Here is a 19,044-nt window from a genome sequence, read left to right as displayed (position 1 = left end):
AGGTTTCACCTCCTGATTTCTTATGATTCTATATGCAAGACTGGGCTTCCCACAACTGTCACAACCTCATTTGTACAGGAACACATACTTAGATAAAGCAGAGAGTCTCAGTCCATTCACAAAAAGACAAATAACTCCAACATACAAACCACCAGTCAGTAGCTGCCACAGTGTTAACCGACATAGATTCTGAGCAGACAAGCTTAATCACATTGAACAGTGTTAGGAAGGAGCCAACTAACCTAATTAGTACTATTATATATACCCTTCCAATTTTAAATACACTTCCTTTAATATTATTTCATTTTCTTACATAATACTTTCTTCCACTGGACAATTATCTGTCTTTGTTTTTATATACTACGTAATACAGATTTTTTCTGTGCCCTTCGTTTATAACATTTCATACTATTTGACACTATGGACAGCTTCTTAAGAAACAGTAGCAGACACATTTCATGTGTATCTGTACACAGTTTAGTTAGCATGATATAGAAGAATTAAATAACTTCAGAGTTTTACTATTGGTGTCACCTTAAGAACGTAGAGTTGAAAACAGATTTACTGAAGCAGAGAGATAACTAGATTTCATTAAAAAAGTGAAGATTGCTGTTTGTGTGGTTCAATGTAAGATTTTTCCCCCCTTTATTAAGGCAGTTAATTGCAATAGTCCAAAAATTGGAATGGTACTAGTAGGTCCTACAGAAGCTACCAGATTCAGGTACAGTTCATCTATTATACACATAATCTTCCAGAAGGGAAGAGAAGGAACTTTATTAAAGCAACCTCCTCACAAAGAAGCATTTTAAACTTTAATGTATACATTTATCTACATTAGATTTTCCAGTGCTAACACTAAGGCAGTTGCCTAAAATGTGGGGAGAAGAAGTAGAAGGAACCACAATCAGACCTGGCTTGCACAGAGTACCTAAATTCACTTGTTATATTTATTACCTTTTTCTGAAAATATTATCTAAATCTAAAAATGTCAAAGAGGCAGTAATACAAAAGATTTCATGATTGCCTCATAAGTAGTGGGAAGAATAATTTTAATTCAATTGAAAGTTTTAATACGATGCAATAGAAATTCACAATATGATTAGTATTTTTCACAGTTAGGCAAAAGAGATATCTCCTCTTCTCAAAAGACATTCTACATTAATTTATCCTAAAAAGAATCTAGAAGGGAGAGCATTAATTTCATTTTATTGTAGAAAATTTCCTAACTTTCCAGATCTACATTGAGGAGAAAAGGTAACCTCCTGTGTCGCATAGCGATGAAATTTCATAATCCTACTCCATCTGTGCATTCTGCAATGCTTCAGGTTCTTGAATGCATACCATTTTTCACTACAAATAAATAGAAAACCCAAGAAAACAAGTTTGTCCACTGTGCAAGTATTGTTTCATACCTGTGACAAATTATCTTCCACTTTGGAAGCCTTAATTAGGGATTCTTTTTTATAGTCCTACCCTAATACATGTAACCACAAGAAAAGTAGAACAATAACAGTATAAACATTAGACTAAGAAAAGGTCAATGGTTAAAATAAGTTGAAAAAACTCTTGAAAAAAAAAAAAGAGAATGAAATAGAAAAGTTGAGGAAAAAATGCACTTTAGTGATATTTATTATATTCTGATTCTCCTAAGAGGATTAGTGACCTTTTGCATGCATTTATTCAAGCACTTTCCAAAGGCAATTTTTTAACCATGTAGTATATATTACAGCAGATTTGAGAAGTGTACCTTTGAAGAAGATACTTCAGGAGTTTGAAAGTTGTTTTTCCTGCATTCACTTTTCTACTGCCATCAATTCAGCAATTCTAGGTATTTAGGGGAGGAAAGATGAGGGGGTACACAACTTAGAAAATGGAATTTGGAAAAGAACAGTAAACCATTGGTATTTTTTTGAAAGTCTCAAGACGGGACGAATTTTTGAAAACAGTGTCATAAACACATCTGCATTGAAACCTTCAAAAGCAGATAACTAAGAAATAAGAGAGCTCTTGAAGTTTATAACATGAAGAAATCACGTCTAATAACTATCAGCAAATAAAGTGTAGTTCAACCTTTAAATATTTTTTACATATGCCCATGTACACAATTTAACCATATAAAACAGAAGAACATTTAGAGATTTCTATGCAACTTTGTAAGAGATGCACCAATACTCAAAAATAGGTTGGAATATTAAGATCTACTACTTTTTCTTTTATACCAAATTACACTTTGACATTGCCTTTTTTAAAGAAGTCTGTACTCTTTAGAATTAAATATGCAATCCTATCTGAAGATATTTTTCACTAATGAACATATTTCAGAAAACATCGCTATGGCATTACTCTTCCAACATCCTATAGCCCTTCAGCCCTATACTTGCTGAAGAAATTACCGTGAAATGGCACATTTTTAACATGTATCAGTTAATATTAATGAAATTATAAAATGGTACCAGTATTTAGATGTATAGAAAAAATATTTTAAAAAAGCACAATGCAATGCATTGAAGACTCATTTAAAAAGTCTGGACTGCTCAAGTTATAATCATTCTATTAACATGCCTTCAACCAACATTAAAGAATTTTCTCAATTTGTTTTTCAACTTTTTCCTTTTTAACTCAGGTGCACAATTTACAAATCAAATATTAATCCTTTCTTTTGGAGGAGAGGAAACAAGATAGGGGGAACATGACTATGCTTGTGTCTACCTTTTCAATGACAATCCATTAACTGTTTCCTACTTCCATGACTATTCATGGAAGATATGGGAGAAAATTAAAATCAGACAGTTAAATAAATATATATAAAAACATATATTAACCTGCATTCTTTACCCCCTTACTCCACTTAGTTAAAAGCTACTAGGTACCATGGTGACAGACACGATAGAAATATTTAAAATACTGTATTTCATTCTGTAGTCATCCTAACACTAACGATATAATGTGGATAAGTTAGAGGAGAAATGGCAAAGACCACCATCACTGGGAAAGGTCACAATGGAACTTTACAGTAAGTCACTCAGCTGCTTCACTGCAACTAGTAAAGAATTTTATTTTTAAAAAAAAAGGGAAAAAAACCCTAAAACAAAATAAAACCCCAAAACTACCCTGAAAGACTCATACATATATAGTGGAACAGCACATTCTTCCATATGAAGTTGATAAATTATGGATAACTACTTCTAATTCTCCTAGGACGATAAGCCACTTAACCCTTAATAGCTAGATACAGAGAAATAAAACCATGTATTTTGATCATGCATCTTCTCATTAAAGCTCAAAGAGTGAAGACAGAAGAATAAGCTAATATCTTGTATGTATGTGTGGCAAAGTACTGGTAACCAAGCAACCAGCAGGAAACATGTCAGAGAGAAAAAGCATATTTACAGTACTAACAGTCTCTCATTTATACACAGTCACAAGTTACAAGAGGAGAGGATCAGAAAGCAGTACAAAGCAGTTACTGCACCTTTTCTTTTCCTTTTTTTTTGCTTTACTACAGATATTGTCTGGGTTTAATCGGATCAATCCCACATGACAACAGATGCCTTAATTCCCTTAATTCTTAACAAAATAAGTAACATGCCTAAATTCTGCATGAATAGATGCACAAATAGAGAACGCATTCTGAACTTACTTCCCACTTGTTTGGTCTGTACTTTAATAGGATTCTGTGTTAGTATTGGATGTGAATTATTTACTGTTTCTGTAAGAGCAATAGAACTCCCAGGAAAATATATATACCTATACCATTAAAGAAACATAAATATATAGTGTATATATATGTTCAGCGAGATTATTCAGGCAAAGACAATTATTGACATAAATCACTTACTTAGAGTTATACCTTTAGCCTTGAAGTTCTTAAGATTTTGTGAAAAGTACATGCATTAATGGTTGTGTTCCAGTAAACACCAACTAAAAATCCCCAAACGCAGAAATTATATTTTTTGTTAATTTATTTGTCCCTTTTAAACATATAAATGGCAAATAAGAAGGTTGTCAGACATAGTCATACTTAAGTGTTTGTGGGAACACAAGTATAGCAGAAACAATGTCTATCAATGTTTCTTCAAACTAAATGATTCTCAAGACTCAAGGGAGCAGAGGAAGGAATGAAGTGTTAAATACATTTTTAGTCTTATGTTCCAATTTTAGTTAGTGTTTACTGAAAGTCAACCATTAATGCATGTATGTTGATCAAGCAGTGAAAACAGTGGTTACCCTGGTCCTCACTACACCCATTAGAGACCTGCCAAACACGCCAGAACACATCCACACATGAGACAGAAGTCTTTTGATTTGAGTTTTGGTTGAGTCCATGGGGAGAAAAAGAAGTCTTTCCACAGCAGATTTCTGCTTCTTCAGAGGCAAACTCCATGTTGAAGTTTCACTCTTACCTAGAATACATACTTCCTATTTTTTATACAAATATCGGTGTTAAATAACCTAAAGTCTATCACTTAAATGGACACAAATGACAAGAGGGATTGCTCCTAATTTCTAATACAGATTTCTAATAAAGTTTATTTATTACTTTGTAATAAAAATTTTAAAATACAGTAATTACACAGTCATCTAGAAGCCCAGTATATAATTTGATTTTATTTGATCACCATGATACTTGTACTCTTTATTATAATCATGAGTACAATTTAAATCATGCTCACTGCATTACAGGTTATTAACTCAAAGAAGATTTAATAAAATGACAATACAACCAATCTGACTCTGAAATAAATCTTTAAAAGGCAAACTATGAAGAGAAACAGTGAAGAAGTACAAGTGGTCATTTCTAGGACTGCCAGTTGCATCAGCCACTTCTGTCAACTATCAGTGATTTGGTAACACTTTATATGCCGTAATAAAAGAACAATATATTGAGAACAATATTACAATAATCAAAGAAAAGACAGAAACAGTATCATTAACTGTGAGAAATATAAAACAATTTCTCTACACAAGCCTTGCATGAGAACTGAACTTTAATACTTCAGATTGAAACAGAATGCAGAAGAGAAATGTTGACACATATGCTCAAACATTTTCCTCTGTTTTCATCTCTACAGCTTATGGTATGTAAGGCTATGATCATTCATATAAACATAATCATTTCATGAAACATTAACTTAAACAGTTAATAATATTTAGAAAGAAAATGGTGGGGTTTTATATTCCTATTCAGACCATTGCGAAACCACAGAACTTGAACAGGCCTCATGTGAACAATATTTCCTTCTCAAGCAGGCTTATCTATCCCTACATCATTCCTGGAAGATGTTTTCCTAACCTGTAGAAGATCTTCAGTGACAGAGACTCCCCAGTCTCTTTAGAGATTCCACTCAAAATGTTTGGCTGTTCTCACATCAGAATAATTTTTTTTCCATATTTAATCTAAAACCTATCTCACTGCAATGTACATGCTACGTTACTTTTCATCTACACCATGAAGATGTATCCAGGCTGCAAAGGAGCCCTGCCAGGCAGTAAGCTGCATAGGAGCCAGCAGTGCTTCCTTAGACCTGATCACATCTGGAATACTGCACTGGTTTAGGCCCCCAGAACAGACAGTGATACATGGCAGTGAGTTCATCAGAGAGACACCAAGATGGCTGGGGACTGGAGCACTTGTACTCTGAGGAAAGGCTGAAGGAATCAGGCTTGTTCAGTCTGCACAAGAGACAGCTTTGGGGGAGACCTTACAGCAACCTGCCAGTACTTATGGGGAGGTTTTCAAGATGAGAGATGTCAGACCATTCAATGTGCACGGAGGGGAGGACAAGAAACAACTGGGATCAACTGAAATGAGAGTTTCAGACTGGATATAAGGAAAAACATTTTTATCATGAGTCAGGCAGTGGAGTAGGTTATGCCACTGCCAACCTTTGAGATTACTACTGCATAAAGCCCTGAGCAACTGTGTCTGCTGACCTTGGTTTGCTCCAGAGGCTGAACTAGAGACCTCCTGAGGACTCTGCCAACCTGAATTATCCTATGATCTTATAACATGTATACAGCTTTAGAGAATTACAGAATCATTTAGGTTGGAAAAGACCTCGAAAATCATTGAGTCCAACCTTTGACTGATCACCACCTTGTCCATAGCACTAAGTGCCATGTCTGGCTGTTTCTTGAACACCACCTCCCTGGGCAGTCTACTCCAACACTTAACAACCCTTTCCATGAAGAAATTCTTCCTGATGTCCAAACATCAAACATATAAAGATCATCAAACATACAAAGGCGAGACCCCCTATTTCACTGTTTTCCTTTACAATATAACAACAATTGTACTTATTCAGACTGATGATTGATCACACAGTATCTCACCTCCACGAGTAGTGAAAAGTAGTTTTCTAGGGCAAATGAAACAACAGAAGAAGGATATTCTCTTCTCCCTAATATTACTTCAACTAAATGGAAATTTGTAACTGATAACATTCCTAGAATTCTCAATTAGACCCCACTTCCAAATGCTCTTAAAAATATGTTAGTTATCCAGTCAGAGGGGATCTACTTAGTGTGGATTTATGCAAAAATCCCTGCTTTCACCTGTTAACAACTTTCCTCTCTGCTCAGCAGCAGGGAAATTTCTTACTGTCTTTGTTCATATTTATTCAAAATATAACACAACTAGTAGCAGAGATAATTAGAAAAGAAAGTCATCTTTAATTACTCTTCCCCTAAATCCTTTGCATACTCCACTCTGCTTTTTTTTTTTTTTGCCATAGTAGGCTCTTGCTCTGTTCCTTGATGAGACCACAGAATCATAGAATCAACTAGGTTAGAAAAGACCTCTGAGATCGAGTCCAACCTATGACCCAACACCACTTGTCAACTAGACCATGGCACTAAGTGCCACATCCAGTCTCTTCTTAAATACCTCCAGGGATGGTGAATCCATTCTAATGTCTGATCACTCTCTCTGTAAAGAATTTCTTCCTAATGTCTAACCTAAACCTCCCCTGGCACAGCTTAAGACTGTGCCCTCTTGTCCTATTGCTGGCTGCCTGGGAGAAGAGACCAACCTCCACCTCACTACAACCCCCTTTCAGATAGTTGTAGAGAGTGATGAGGTCTCCCCTGAGCCCCTTCTTCTCCAGGCTAAACAGCCCCAGCTCCCTCAGCCTCTCCTCATAGGACTTGTGCTCCAGTCCCTTCACCAGCCTTGTTGCCCTTCTTTGGACACACTCCAGCACCTCAATATCCTTCCTGAACTGAGGGGCCCAGAACTGGACACAGTACTCCAGGTGTGGCCTCATCAGTGCTGAGTACAGGGGAAGAATCACTTCCCTGCTCCTGTTGGCCACACTGTTCCTGATCCAGGCCAGGATGCTATTGGCCTTCTTGGCCACCTGGGCACACTGCTGGCTCATGTTCAGCTTCCTGTCCCAAACTCCCAAGTCCCTTTCTGTCTGGTCTCTCTCCAACCACTCTCTTCCCTGTAGGGCTGCAGGGGGTTGTTGTGGCCAAAGTGCAGGACCCTGCATTTGGTCTTGTTAAACATCATACCATTGGATTCAGCCCATTTATTCAGCCTGTCCAGGTCCCTCTGCAGAGCCCTCCTACCCTCCAGCAGATTGACACTCCCCCCCGAATTTGTTAATGGTACACTTAATCCCCTCCTTCAGATCATCAATAAAGAAATTTAACAGGACTGGGCCCAACACAGATCCCTGGGGGACACCACTGGTGACTGGCCGCCAACTGGATGCAGCACCGTTCACCACCACTCTCTGAGCCCGGCCCTCCAGCCAGTTCCTAACCCAGCACAGAGTGCCCCTGTCCAAGCCGTGAGCTGCCAGCTTTTTCAGGAGTATGCTGTGGGATATGGTGTCAAAGGCTTTGCTGAAGTCCAGGTAGACACATCCACAGCCTTCCCTTCATCCACCAGGCGGGTCACCTGATCATAAAAGGAAATCAGATTGGTCAGGCAGGACCTGTCCCTCCTAAACCCATGTTGGCTGGGTCTTATCTCTGTCCATCCTGTAGGTGCTGTGTGATTGCACTTAGGATGATCTGGCTCCATAACCTTGCTGGGCACCTAGGTCAGGTTGACAGGTCTATAGTTTCCCAGGTCTTCCTTCCGGCCCTTCCTGTGGATGGGCATGACATTCGCCAACTTCCAATCATCTGGGACCTCCTCAGTGAGCCAGGACTGTTGATAAATGATGGAGAGCAGCCTGGCAAGCTCTTCCACCAGCTCCCTCACCACAAGTCCCATAGACTTGTGAAGATCCAAGTGGCTCAGCAGGTCACTAACTTCTTCCTCCTGGATTATAGGGGGACTACTTAGCTTCCCATCCCTGTCTACAAGCCCAGGAAGCCAGTTGTCCTGAGGACAATCTGTCTTGTTGAAAACTGAGCCAAAGAAGGTGTTAAGTACCTCAGCCTTATCCTTGTCTTTGTTAACTATGTTCCCCTCCGTGCCTAACAAAGAATGGAGGTTCTCCTTGCCCCTTCTTCTGCTACGGATGTATTTATAAAAACACTTTTTGTTGTCCTTAACAGAAGTGGTCAGCTTAAGTTCAAATTGTGATTTTGCCTCTTCATTTTTTTTTCTACATGATCCAACTACATTCCTAAACACTTCATGAGTTGCCTGCCCTTTTTACCAAAGGCAATAAACTCTCTTTTTTTCCCTAATTTCCTGCAAAATCTCCCTGTTCAGCCAGGCCAGTCGTCTTCCCCACCAGCTCGCCTTTGAGCACAAAGGAACAAGCCTGGTCCTGCACCTTCAAGATTTCTTTCTTGAATTATGTCCATCCTTCCTGGACCCCTTTGTTTTTAAGGGTGGTTTTCTAAGGCACTCTCCAAAACAGCTTCCTGAGTAGGCCAAATTCTGCCCTCCGGAAGTCCAGGGCAGAGGTTTTTTTGACACCCTTCCTTACTTCACTGAGTATTGAAAACTCTATCATTTTGTGGTTACTGTACCCAAGATGGCTTCTGACCACCACATCTCCCACCAGCCCTTCTCTGTTTGTAAACAGGTTATAGTCACCCACAAGAACAATGGCTGGCAATTTTGAAACCTCCTCCAGCTGCTTGTAGAATAATTCATCACCCTCTTCATCCTGGCTGGGTGGTCTATAACAGACTCCCATCAGGATGTCGGCCTTATTGGCCTTCACCCAATTCTGACCCATAAGCACTCAACCTTACTGTCACTGACTTCAAGTTCTACAGAGTCAAGAGACTCTCTAACACAAAGAGCCACCCCTCCACCTCTCCTACCTCGTCTATCTCTTCTGAAGAGCTTGTAGCCATCTATGGCAGCACTCCAGTCATGCGAGTCATCCCACCACATTTCTGTGATGGTAACTACATCACAGCTTTCCTGCTGCACAATGGCTTCCAGCTCCTCTTGTTTGTTACCTGTACTGTGTGCATTGGTGTACATGCACTTCAGCTGGGCTGCTGATATCACTCCTAATCCTGGCTTTCCACCCTCAGCCTCATCTCTGGAGAGCCTGATTTCAAGCCCTTCCCCTTTCAGACCTAGTTTAAAGCCCTCTTGATCAGCCCTGCCAACTTCTATGCTAGGCTTCTTTTGCCCTTGCTAGAGAGATAAAGCTCATAAAACCTGAAACCAGGATCATCTGATCTTCTACCCCTATCAGAAGTATCACATACACATGTACATAGTTAAACTGCTGGGTAATCTCTTTTTACCAGCCCAAATTCAAAGTTTCTTTAGTTTCGGGGGGTTTTTGTTTGTTTTATTGTCCATTTTCTTTTCCTATTTTTCTCCAGTCTGCAATTATTTTCCCATGTTTTCCACCAAAATGACAATTATAGATCTGTAGTGCAAAAATGGGAAGATCAGAATAATTATGGCAAAAGAACCTACATCATCTATTTTTTCATCATAATAAATAGAATTACAATAAGTGTCTACCTGGACAATAAATTAATCCATCCAATTCTTAATGACACAACCCCAATGAAATAATATTTTACAATTTAATAGATGCGTTCGACAACAGCTCACTTTTCTGTGTCAAGTGCCAAAGCTTCTAAGAGATTTATTATTTAATCATAAATGTTGAGAAAATTCAGCTTCAAACTCACACAAAAAAAAGTATAAATACATATTATATCTAGTCACACTTTGTCAGAACAGTTTGTTCCAATAAAGGCTTCAGTAAAACAAAATTATGCAACTTTCAGTATCATTTAAAGCATTTATAATTTTTAGCACACTGAAGTTGCCAAGAAACCCTGAGAAGCAGATGGGCATTTATTGCTGTTGAAATGCAACCAGCTACACCAGAAAAGAATTGGGCCTGTCATACTTACAGGAGAAATGTTTAATATTACAGCTTCCTATAATTTAATTTCTTATTTTAATTAGCAAATAGTTTAAATGAAATAAATTTTTAAAATCTAGTTTCCTTAGTAGATTCCACTAGTGGCATCACTATTTCTATTCTATTTAAGAACATGATCATAAAAATAAATAAATCACTATCTAGGCAACAGTCTTATTCAAAGAATTCATAACAAACCACCTGAACCTCTGTCCCTAGCTAAAGTTTTTCTTACTGAAAGCATAAAACAAAGCTTGATTAAAATCTCAATTTGTTTAAAAAATAAAAAAAAAAAACAACAGCTTCAAGACAAGGAGTACATTCTACATTTACTTATAATTTTCAAGACATTTCTTCGTTATATTCCATTAATATCATAAAATGCCATCCATTATCATCATATCCATTAATATCAATAAATATCATTCATTCATTTATTCACTATAGAAGCAGCCCTCATCACATCTACTACAAGGTTATAGTCTTACACAAGCATAAATTATATAATTTATAAGAAATATTATTTCAAAGTCATTATTAGTAATATGAAATTAAGGCTTACCTGAGACAAGCCTTCTAAGTTTGATTACTCCAATGTCATTTTTCTAAACACGGTTCTCACCAAAGAAGGAGTTTGATTACTTCAAGAACAACCAATAAAGTACTTCCAAACTGGCACAATATTTTGTTTCCACTCTTTATTCAAGGTATAATTTAATACTGTTGAATGCATATCCTGTGGATTATCTCAAAATGCTCAATAAATTTTCAAGTTGTCCTCCTATCTTGTAGAAGATTACAGTGGTCTGCACAGAAGATTACAGCAATTTGGAACACACACAGAGGAAATCAGATCTCTAAATCAACATGCACAACATACTTTTGTAATGACCCTCATTAAAACTATAGAGCTATTTTCTGTTATATCAACAGAACATTCATCATCTCTTTTACTTTCAGAAGTAGATCGCCTGATCAAAAGAAACTATGTTTTATAATAGAGGGTACATTTTGTAGTCAGCCATCCATATTGGGACCAATTTCAAAGTTGAGGTGTTTTTACAGTTAGTAGCATCTTTTTGGCTGTTGGAGGCAAATGTCATCTTTAATTCATTAAACAAACAGCACTTCTTTTCTCCCAGGTAGAAAATGCTGCCAGCAATAATATATTTAAGGTATTTTTTATTATATTTAAGAAATTTTTTGCAGGTGTTGTTACTGAGATAACAGGAAAGTGGATGATGAAAAGGGAGGTCTCTGAAACATGACTATCTATCCACTGAAAGATATTTTTAAAAAATCAAAAGGCACTCAACTGTCTTTTAACTGTCTCAACTAATACACAAAATAGTCTCAAAATATTCTTAGAATCTCACTGATTGATAAAGTGCATGAAATTGCACTGATAGGTTCCTAAAGCTACTGAAAAGCATGCAGCTGTTTCACGGGTCCTGTTTGCTCCTAGAAGGTAATATTCTGGACGAGCCAAATAAAAGCTGAAGCACACAGATAACAGTCAATTTCTACATTCTAAGATTTAATTTCTTAATTTTAAGTCTTTCCGTTAAACATGATACAGTAATACCGTGCAAAATTTGGAACATGTAAAAATTTTTTTAGGAAAGGATATTCTTTGGTGTTTGATCTTTGTACACTTTCAAGCCTAATCAGCAAGAAGGGAGATTTAATCCATGAAACAGAGAGCAGCTAACAAGCTCTAAGTGATATTTATGTGTTAGAAAAACAAATTACTTGTTGGTAGAATAGCCTTGCTAGGTTTTAGGGCTGGACATGCTTCAGTGATCTCAGACCTAAGGGAAGAACAGTTAACAAGGCTTAGGAAGGAGGCCCACTGATAGTGGACACAAAGAATGTAGAATTTATGGGCTATATGGCAGAACTCCCAAGATAAGGAAGAAATTAATAAAGCCAACTCACTAATTGTGCTGAAATCGGCTCCAAATAGGTAAAAGGTAATTCCAGCAGGGGGAGATGGCAACCACTGACTCATAGAGCACTCACCCAAGAAGACCACTGACTCAAAAGAAGGGAAAGAATGAGCATGAGGACTAATCAGCATGAGAAGCAAGAGAATCATTAACCAATAGAAGACAGAACATTAATTAACAAGATAACCATGTAACTTGTAGCCAACGGACACTAAGTCCTTTGTTTGCTAAAATGTATAAATAGTAAAGTTTTGATAGTGGGGAGCTTAATGGAATGCCACTGAGCACTGAGGCTTGCACAACTCTGAAATAAATAATCAATGTCTCTCTCGAGTGTGTAACTATTGGTTTGTTGCACAATGGGTAACAAATCCGATTTTTGCAGATAAGAATATTCTTCCCATCCCCGACTCCCAGTAGAGACAAGGAAAAAAATTTTTCTTGACCAGTCACCCCAAAAAAAAGAATTCAAATTGTAAAAAACAGGTGACTGGGAAGATGCACCCTCCTGAAAAGGTAGGTCAAAAAAACCTCCCAGAAATAAAAGGCATGGAACAACAAAACTTCCATTTGCATACGCAGCCTATTCCATGGAGGGTAGAGTTTCTTAGAACACTGCTCCATTCAAATACCCAGCAGGAAGCAAAACCTGACATTTCTGAAGGTACTAAAATGCTCTGGATGAACAGAATCACAGCTTATCTTCCCGTTTCTTCTCATCATACAGTTATTCGCGTCTCTGTAAGAGATATTTTAACTGAATAGATGTATTCTTTTGCAAGTGTCAGATTTTAACGTTCGTCTCTCTTTTAAAAAGTGGCAATCAACAAGCAGTTATCTGAAGTATACTAGAACCAAACGTAGAAGTTGCATGTATTAGGCAAAAACACGGCAATGGGCAATCCCATTCAGTGGTGATGCAGACACATATCTTTATCAGCCCATGTGAGAAGCATGTTCCTGTCCTACAGGTACCGCAACTGCAAGATAGGGGCTGAGGCTTTCTCTGTGTTTCTGCACAGCCCTATGGCCTCTCACCCAGCTCGTGATGCCCAGGCCTCTTTCGTCTGCAAATCTTTCATGTTCTACCCCAGTATGCTTCACACATGGGCTGACAGAAGGGTACTGAAATAGCAGTCTTTTGCTGCCATTATGCAGGATGCCTGCAGCGTGGCAGGAGATCATGTGATGAATCACAGAAGCATGAGTCTTGTGCTCCCCTCTGAGACTTGACGTTTGTGTAATTGAAAAAAAAAGACAGAGATTCCATAAAAATAAGGCTGAGATAAGGCATAGAGCACGATACTCATAATCCAACTGACAAATGCATTCATACACTGAGTCACTCAAAAAAGTACATTATGAAAAAACGAAGTCTAACATTTTCATAATCCCCAGCTGAATGAAAGTGGAAAATAATTGCATTCAAACACCATTTAAATAACTGAATAATTATTAAAAGGTATTGGATGTTTCCTACTGTACATTCCAACTCCAGATATAGAAAGAAGCATTGGACACTAAGTTATCAGGGTACACTTTTTGACCTCCAGTGACAAAACCAGAATTGCATGCCTGAACAGGTGTTTGAAGATGCTATTTATATTATGCCAGCACTACTCACCAAGAAGCTAATTCTCTCCTAGAACATCTTTAACCTGACAAATTTTTAAAAATGCAATTTAAGAAATTGTAACTGAGCATAATTAAAACACCCAGCGTGCAAACAGATAAGTAATGCACTACGTATAGATCAGTTTGTCCTATCTTTGGTTACTCAAATATTCAAGTGTAGATAGTTACCTAACGGACTATGTTGTAAATAATATCCATTATAATCTATTTTTACCTCTTTCCCTTAGTTCCCGCACATAAAACATTCTTAAAATTTTAAAGAAACAATATGGCATCAAAATAAATCTTTCTCAAAATTCTAAAATAATTTTAAAATGAAAGAGTTATAATATAGAATCTGTCATAAATGGTTGTAAAGGTGTTGTATTGGGGTTTTTTTCCAGTTGCCAATGCTACAACAACAAATCCTCAGAAGGACAAAAAAAACCCCAAAACCCAACACCAAAACAAAACATCCTCCTTCTGAGACAGAATCCCAGTTCCTCCTCCACAAGTGGACTAATATAATAAAGCTCAGCTCCCAGGATTCATTAATTGAATACTAAAGTGTTGATTAAAATGGGAAAGAACCAAGCTCTAAACAAAGAATGCACCTTCACATATATAAAACTGCAAGACAATGTACGTCTTGATGCACGGACATATGAAAGTCATATTTTCTGATTTTTTGGCCTTTCAATATGCACTCTCAACGGTGCCTTATTCATTGATATTGCCCTTCAAAATGAGAGCAGTACTGGACTCCTTTCTCCTTTAGACTTTCTTGATATATTGTTAAAACTGGCTTTTAACTAGCCAGTGAAAGTGAATTCATTACTTCATTCATTCTTCTTATTTTTGGCAAAGGCATCAGTAGATGTTTTTAAACTGGCAAAATTACAGGATTAAAATGCATAAACCAGAAAAGTTTACTTAACAGACTAGACAGCAACATACATAATTAGCAAGAGCAAACTAAAATTCCAATATTTTAAATATTAATTTATGAATTCATTACTTAATGAGACAGATTTTAAACTGTACAACTGCAGTAGTCCTTAATTGTGTCCTAATTATCAGGCAAGTCCAAATTATATCTTTATGTACTGATTTCACTTCAAAATTGCCAAGCTTATAAAATGAGTCTTTAGAAAACCCTGCATACAGTCTGAAAGCAGGAAGAAAGGACTTCTTTTCCCACACAATACATGTACAAAAGCAGACATACAGAAGGAAGATTATAGAGGTTTTCGAACTAGACATGTTTTCCTACCTCTCCCGGGAGACTTCCAGAAATCATTCCTTATTTACCGGGAAACTGGCAATTTTGTGTCTTTTGCAGGACGGCCCTGCTCTTCTGCAGAATATAAACATGTAGCTCATTTGTCACATCACAAGACAGAGAATGAACCACACAATATCACTATGAAACCATCTGAATTATGGACATGTGTTTTTCAGATGCATGACTATCTGCTGGGTGACAACTACACACATGGCTCACAGAGAACATTCTTCAAACTAGAAGAATACGGGGAAACTAATAACCTTTCAGGTAAGTCTGAAACTTAACAAAATTCGAACCTTAGTTCAACTGAAGGCTGAACAATATAATTTCAGTGAAATTAATGTTCATCTATTAGAAAGAAAAGGCATAAAATTTTACATTAGTGAATGTCCAAAAACCTCTTTTAATCTCAGTTATTTTGTAACCATGTAGTATTTTTGAAGGAAATTGTTTTCAAAATAATGTCAGATATGAAGAAGAAAGGGGATCCATAGCTGATTGTCTTCTGGAAACAAGTTGTACCTAGGCATTTATAGATAATAGTTTCTACGATTTGCAAACCATAGGCTTTAAAAAAAAAATCTGGATACCTGTAATTCTATTTAATTCGTCCCTTCATAAATATATGACACTTCCCCTACCTAACCTCTAGTACATTAAAAATCAACATAGCACATACCTTTAAAAAAAAACAAAAACCTTTTGGAACAACCTAGCCTAACAACTCAGACTTTATTAGTACTATTAGCTTTATACTGCTTTCTGAAATTCAATTGACATCAAACATTACCTTTTACCCTAATTTTCATTGATGAAGGAGGGAGATCTTTCAGAGAATTTCTAGTAAAACTTTTTAACTACTATAATTTTAACAGCTCCAGAGAACTACATTACAGATTTCAAAATATATGCAGATAGACTACAGTTTACCCAGAGTCTGCAACATTAAACTACTCCTTTCAATATTCCCTCTAATCTGAAGTGTACTATGAAAAACAGTACCAACCTAATCTCAAGTTAAGATTCTCTTCAAATATTTGCTCATAAGAAGACAGTTGCAGAGACGAGACACAGTAACTTCTCATAGCTATGAAATCTGCAAAGGATGCAAATGTTTCCATGAATTCTTACGTACCAGAGAGAGGCCAAAATCTTTTATAATTAAAATCACAACAGAACATAGAACCTAGAAAACAACTAAGGTGAACTAACTGCTCATGCTAAAGTTTAAAATTAATCCTCCAGGTCTAAGAACTCTCTAAAATTCAAGGCTCCATAAATTCAGGGGATGGGGAGGGAGCAAAAGTAGAAACTAACAGAAGATAATAGGAGAACAAATGCAGATTTCTGTAAAACTGAGAAAAAGAAATGCAATTTGCAAATACCATAATGATGTAGCTCTTTCAAAATAATTTCTTAATTCAGGAGTTAAGAGGGTTTTCTTGCAACATTTATAGGTTTTGGTTGTTAAATCTTATAGTCAGTTGGGAAAAAACTCCAAAACAAATTTGCTGAATATGATTTCAAAAGCAGCAATAGAAAATGGCTAAAAATTAACCAGATTCTGGGAGGCAAGTGGAAAGCACATTAAAAAGTGAAGGAATAAAAGGATGATAAAGTGTTTGGACATAGGAAATCCAGGTTGAATATTTCACCTGTCTAGGATCAAACAGAAAGTCCGTGCCAAAGACATCAATTAGCTTTTAAAAAACTATTTATATTACTCAGTTGAGAAGTACCCACAATTTTTCTTCAGTGTAAGATGTACTTAAAAAAACCCTTTAAAACTAGACTGATTAAATTAAATATATAGAAATAAAAATCAAAGAAATTTGCCTTTGAAATTAATAGTTATGATTACGACATACCATTAAAATCAAATCGAATTAGTCTTAAAGTTACATGTTGTTGCTAAAGTTTGTCAAACATCAATCAACTGAAGTGATACAAACAAATGTCTAAATACCTGCAATTATATTTTACTACACTGAAGTAGAATCATAGATTAACTAAAAAAGGAACATAAAATTACTTAGATTTGAAGCAAGTGTAAGTGAAGACTTTATTTCAAAGTAAAATAAAAACAATAAGGGATTAAAAAGCAGCAGAAAGTTTTTTGCCCTTCTAATTTATGAGTAACAATAGTACAGAACAGTTTCTAAAACTGTGTAACATACGGTTATATTGTTGTCTCCTACAGCAAAAAGGCATAATTTTGCTTTAGAGGCAAGTGTCTTGCAGTACATTTGGCAATAAGATAGGTTAAAAAAAAAGGCAAACAAAAATCCCGTGAATCCTCACAGCTATACAATACATTATTATTCAGGGCAGCAAGTTCATGCTGTGCCTTGCAAATTCACTTGAAACAAATGTGTTTAAAAAAAATATCCATTTGGGAGGAGTAAAGTCTTTGAACAAATCCTTTATCACATTCCAAGTGGAATCACTTGTTCCAAAGCACAGAGCATATCTTCTGAAAATTAGATAATCCCTCAGACAGGTTACCCAGGTTAAACAATTTCCAGATTGCAAAAAGTTGTACTGTAGTTATGCACAATTCCTTGCTAAACTCTTCAACAGAAATTGCATCTACAATGACTGACTTTTTTTCAGTACTAGCTTTTGTCCATAGACTCGCCCTCTACTACTTGTATTTCAAAAATCATCCCCCATCTAAGACTGCTAGTCTTTATTTAACATAAAATTAACTATAAAAGTATTGAAGATGCCAAACATTTATTTCTTAATGCAATATGAAATTCTCATATTAAAGAGGTTATATTTTTCTTACTTCCCAGAAAAGCACCATGTTCACACTAACCTTTTAACTAACAGGAACAGATGGGTCTAACTGGATACAGGCGTGATGGAGCATTGTGGTAGAGCAAAAGAACATGTTGATTCTCATACCTCTGGCAGATGGGAACCAGTCAAAATTAATTTTAGACTAAAAATGTTTTGCTACTTCTCAGTAAAAAAGAAAAAAAACTTGAAAAAATATATTTTATACATGCCATCAGAGCTCAGACAACAGCAGCTTTCAAAAAGTTGATACCATACATTAAAACCAATTACATAGGCTTACTGTGTGTCATTTTTAAGCCTGTGAATAAATTAGAAATTCCTGAAAACAGTAGCTTATAATGGAAGTGCTGACACAACCTTAACTACAGCAGTAAATGCGCTGCTATTATGAAGTTGTTATGGCAACTAGAATGATCAAGTTGAGAGGGAAAGAGGAAGAATGTGCATAAGCAAAACTTAAAAGTCTTTGACACCACCCCCTGCAAACTCTTCCAAAACTTGTGGTCACAGTGCTATCACTCCTTACCTTGACAACAAAAAAAATTAACTGCAAAACTTCCCCTTACACAGGTTGGGGGGGGTGAGTTGCTACATGAGTTTAAAATCCAAAACAAATTAAATCCAAGATCATAATCCATCTGGTTCCTGCATATATATGAACAGTCTAAAAAATAGAGTCAACTGAAAGATATCTGGACAGCATCTGCTGAGCACATATTCATCAGATATTACAAGTTAACAAACAACAATTACGCAAAACTGTTCAGTCTTCAAGACAATTTCACAATTTGTTACCAATCTGAATAGTTTAGTAACAGCACCCTGCTGTTATCTGACTGAATCAAACAGACAGCACATTCACAAATACTGATCCAATAATTAAAATGTGATTACAAATATAAATGAAGCTCATGTATTTGTGAAACAATCATTACTTACCCTTCCTAATAATGTGTTAAACAAAAGCAAAAATCTTCAGCTGTTTCCAATATTAAAATAATGGGGAAAAAAACATACCATGGCAGTCAAATTTTTATACACAAAAATGCCCAAATTATGATTTCTAAAACATATT

General features: G+C 36.4%; 2 protein-coding genes and 1 long non-coding RNA gene across 4 annotated transcripts in view; 1 reads left to right on the top strand and 2 right to left on the bottom strand.

The window, feature by feature from the left end:
• Positions 1-19,044, bottom strand: part of AVEN (apoptosis and caspase activation inhibitor) — a 100,774-nt gene that overhangs the window by 35,934 nt on the left and 45,796 nt on the right. The gene's annotated exons all lie outside the window — the stretch shown is intronic.
• Positions 12,923-18,280, bottom strand: LOC120322711. Its single transcript, XR_005562561.1, has 4 exons — positions 17,986-18,280; positions 16,171-16,260; positions 15,150-15,233; positions 12,923-13,001 (listed from the first exon to the last, which is right to left on the bottom strand). It is a non-coding gene; the product is annotated as an uncharacterized LOC120322711 (long non-coding RNA).
• The window catches only part of CHRM5 (cholinergic receptor muscarinic 5), a 63,029-nt gene continuing 59,239 nt past the window's right edge, over positions 15,255-19,044 (top strand). The window contains exon 1 of the mRNA XM_027717023.2: positions 15,255-15,431. The gene's annotated coding sequence lies outside the window, so the exon portion shown is untranslated. The remainder of the gene's footprint in view (positions 15,432-19,044) is intronic.

The sequence above is a fragment of the Pipra filicauda genome, unplaced genomic scaffold, assembly GCF_003945595.2.
Source record: "Pipra filicauda isolate LSUMZ 115617 unplaced genomic scaffold, ASM394559v2 scaffold145_size1923396_pilon, whole genome shotgun sequence".
Lineage (NCBI taxonomy): Eukaryota > Metazoa > Chordata > Aves > Passeriformes > Pipridae > Pipra > Pipra filicauda.
Note: the sequence above shows the minus strand (reverse complement) of the source record. Positions and strands in the feature narration are given on the sequence as shown.